This window comes from Poecilia reticulata, linkage group LG11, assembly GCF_000633615.1.
Source record: "Poecilia reticulata strain Guanapo linkage group LG11, Guppy_female_1.0+MT, whole genome shotgun sequence".
Classification (NCBI taxonomy): domain Eukaryota; kingdom Metazoa; phylum Chordata; class Actinopteri; order Cyprinodontiformes; family Poeciliidae; genus Poecilia; species Poecilia reticulata.
Genome location: NC_024341.1, coordinates 574,174 through 578,076, shown reverse-complemented (window position 1 = coordinate 578,076; position 3,903 = coordinate 574,174). Strand labels below are relative to the sequence as shown.

The following is a 3,903-nucleotide window of genomic DNA, read 5'->3' as shown; positions in this document are numbered from 1 at the left end:
TGACAGAGACAAATGACTGAGCAGAGTGTCGGTCACAGGATGCAGCTGCTGCTCATCAATTGCTTCCCTATTACAATTAGACTGACTGCCACTTTGAGCTTTAAAGAGCAGGAATGTAAAGTCAAGTTTCCATTTGATTTATTGATGGGTGCGAGTTGCACATCCTGAAATGAAGCAGAGCGAAGGAACTTTATAAAAACTTTAGGAACTTTGCCCAGGAAAAGTTAAAGGTTACTTTTGTCTTTATTTTTTAATATTCCCAGTAAAACATTTTTGGAATAGATGTACAGTAGATACAGTCGAAACGTATTAATCTATTTTCTATTGAACAGTCACTACATCTCCCTCATTTTCTAAGATAGAAAATGAGGGAGAAAGTGGAGAGACAGGGATAGAGGAGACATATGGCCAATAAAATAAAGCAGTTTTCTAGTAATACCTGACCACTCAGCATTCACCCAGCTGCATTAAAATGTTGATCATGGCACATTGGACTGCAGAGAGGAAGGAAGCTGAGATCACATCTGTAACTTTCAGGTTATAATATGTTTCACTAGAAAGTGAATATCTCTGTGAATTCCACACAAATATGCAATAACTCTCTCTCTTACCTGATGCCACACAGGTGCGGAGCTATAGGGGGGCATGAGGGGGGCGGCTGCTCCCCGGGTCGGATGGGGGCGGGTCTGGAGGTGCCAGGGAGGGAGGAATGGTTTCAAGTCGCTTAAATCAGTGGTCCCCAATCCCCGGTCCGTGGACCGGTACCGGTCTGCCAACTTGTATAAGTTGGCAGAGTGTACTGGAAATTATAATTTAATATTTAAACGGTTGACATTTAACCCAACAATTTCAGAGACAATATCAGTTTATATATGAAGATGATTCTTGGCATGTTTCATCTGCTGTGGACCTTAATCTGATCTTCTTGATGCAAGATGTGGGACCTCTTACTGACATGTCATAAAATTTCTATTGATGTGTGATTTGAAATGGCTGGTATTCCACACAATGAGATTAGAATCAACAATATTGATTAGCTCAATGTCATGATAAATATTTAAATTTTTGGTTTATATTTCAAATTCTTACTTTATAAGTTACTAATATTAGTTTGAACAATATTTTATTCATCATGTTTGTAWCCCCTTTTATGACATCATACAATCCAAATGGGAAAGCTCCCAAAATGTCAGTGAGATAGTATTAATGTTCAATACAACAGATTTTCTTTCCGATCCAAAATCGAGTAAAATTTATGTTGGTATTGGCAATACAGATCCCATACGTTGTGCAAAGACAGTTTATTTGTTTCTTAATTAAATAAAAAATAAATGTAATCCATATCTTGGCTTCATTAAAAGAACACAATGTACTCTGATGCACTCATTTTAAACTCAGAAGTACATTGAGACAACAATCTCGTTTACTATAAGCTATATAAGCAGAAATATACAAAATATGTGAAAATGGAGTTGCAAACTAAAAAAAAGAAAATTAGTAAAGTAATTACCCTACTAAATACATCCTTGTTTAATAAGACTACTATAAAATGACAGCTGAAATGGCTCCATATCACTTCTTTAATAAACTGTCAACATGTTCATTTCTGAGTGAGTGAGCGTCAGCAGCACGCTGCGCTTGGGCATTACGTCCTTACACATTACACACTTACCAGGCGGAAGAAAAAGTAGTTCCCATTAACAACGTTTCATTTAGGCAAGATYTCAATAATTTAGTTACTTTCTAACGTGCTCTTGTTAATCTAAATTATCTCAAATTACTAACGTGTTGAAAGTATTGATCCTTGGATCTGACAACAGATTTTAAAAAATTAAGTTCTGGTATCGGAAGAATCGATATTTCAGTATCAATCCGCACATCACTAACTAATTGAGCACATGAACTAAAATAAGACTTGTTTTATTTTTCAAGTAAACCAAACTGTTGCCAGATACATCTCCAATCACGTATTGCACCATCTACAAGAAACTTTGGGAATTGCAAGTGACGGCGTCCTTCACATTCTTGAGGTAAGACATTTATGATACTKATTCATCATTACACTGATTAGTTCCTAAAACGTGGTTTGTTTTGTGATTGTTTCTGTCTGTGCTCCAATTAGCAGATGACCCAACAACTTCAAACAAGACCACTTTTCAGATTGTGAAACCACAATCACCACTGGCCACTGGCCATTGGAACCATGCCTGCCCTGATCTTCTGAAAGGAGGACATCACAGCTACTACACCTTTCAGCATCCGTGTGTCTGGGGCCACTCCTCTCTGTGCTGCTGACAGACGTCTTGAGAACAGCGTCCGTAACTGAGGCAAGACTTCCACATATAAAAGGCTATGGCTGATTGGAAGAAGTTCATTGCGGAGGAAGCTCCTATTGTTGACATCTAATCCCAAGRKKTTTTTTTGCTTTGGACAATTTGGTTTGCTTGACTCTTAGGGCATCTTATGAGTGCGGCAGATGTGTCAGATCTTCATTGTTCTGTCATTTTACAGGATTGTTTCAGAATCAGATGCCCATCCAGACTTTAAATTCTGACCAGTTGTCATGTTTTATTGTGTTTATGTAAAACTTAAACGTAATAAAGATGTTAAAAGTAATTGAACTCATGTCTTCATTTCAGCAAGCCAATAACATCTCTTGTTCCAGTATTAACAATGATCAATTTTTGGATTTTTGCCTTAGCACAAGAACCTTAAGTAAAACAATGACAAAATATATATTTTAGTTCTATGCAACAATAAAAATAAACTAGTTTTAGGAACTGATTTCAAGAAATTCAATGTCAAGTAACATTTTCTTTATTATTTTCTAGATTATTTTTCTTAAAATAAGATAATATATCTTACTCGTATAAGTAAAATTGGCTTGTTTTAGTAAAAATACACTAATTTTAAGATATTTGTAGTTTCATCTTGGTTAGATATTTTTTCTTGTTTTGGAAAATCTTCTGACAAGATAAATTTTCTTGTTCTGTTGGCAGATAATTTTTCTTATTTTAAGAAAATTTTACCTTATTTTTGTACTTTTTTTATTGCTTTTGAAAGGGGACTTTTTGCAGTGTGCAAGAGAGGGGAGCGGCTGTCTGCTGTAAAAAATCAGTGGGTTCACTGTGCAGCCACAAGTGCGCCCACTAATTAGTCGTGACTGATAAGTTTTTCAAGAACAATCTAAAACACAACTTAATCAGTTCCCATTTCATATTGTTTCTGAACTCTTCGTGCTTTAGAGCAGCGGTGCAATACGTCAATCGCAGATGGTTTTGAGTTGATCTCGTCATGGACCTTACCAAGCTCCGCCCAGAAACGCCCCTCGACAGTCCCACGTGACTGCATTGCTCACAAATAAAGCCTCGCGGGACTTAGTTTCTATGTCTAAACATGGCATATTTCGTTTCAACTGACTCTCTACAGCAGGGGTGCTCAATACGGTCGATCGCGGAAAGGTCGACCGTATTGACCTTTCCGCGATCAGGTGACAAACTGAACGCCGTCAGGACGCTGAGTCCTGCACTTCCTCCTCTGCAGGCTTATCAAAAATATTCACTAAGATCCTAAACGTTTGTAGCTTCATTAAAAAAGAATAATTATAAAAAGTCAACGAAACATGTTAAAATTAATCTCAGTAATTATTGTTTCAACAAGGTGTTGCGCAATTCAGTGCGTTTCGGTTCCATTAACAAAAAAAATGAAGAAAAAAAAGGCGACTCAAAGACCGACTGACGAACAGAGCAGGAGTTTAAATTAGCTATTTAACCACCGCTGTGTTCATGAGAGGATTGTTAATCGAGAAATAAATATCAAGCCTGGAAACCTGATATGTAACGGACTGAATGTTGTGTTTTTAATATAATCTTTGCTCGGCTTAAGCGCAGGTGGTTGCCACGG

General features: G+C 37.1%; 1 long non-coding RNA gene across 1 annotated transcript; it reads left to right on the top strand.

The window, feature by feature from the left end:
- The first annotated feature begins 716 nt into the window (after nt 1–716).
- Nucleotides 717–2,616, top strand: LOC103471932 (uncharacterized). Its single transcript, XR_534761.2, has 2 exons — nt 717–2,030; nt 2,123–2,616. It is a non-coding gene; the product is annotated as an uncharacterized LOC103471932 (long non-coding RNA).
- Nucleotides 2,617–3,903: the final 1,287 nt, after the last annotated feature.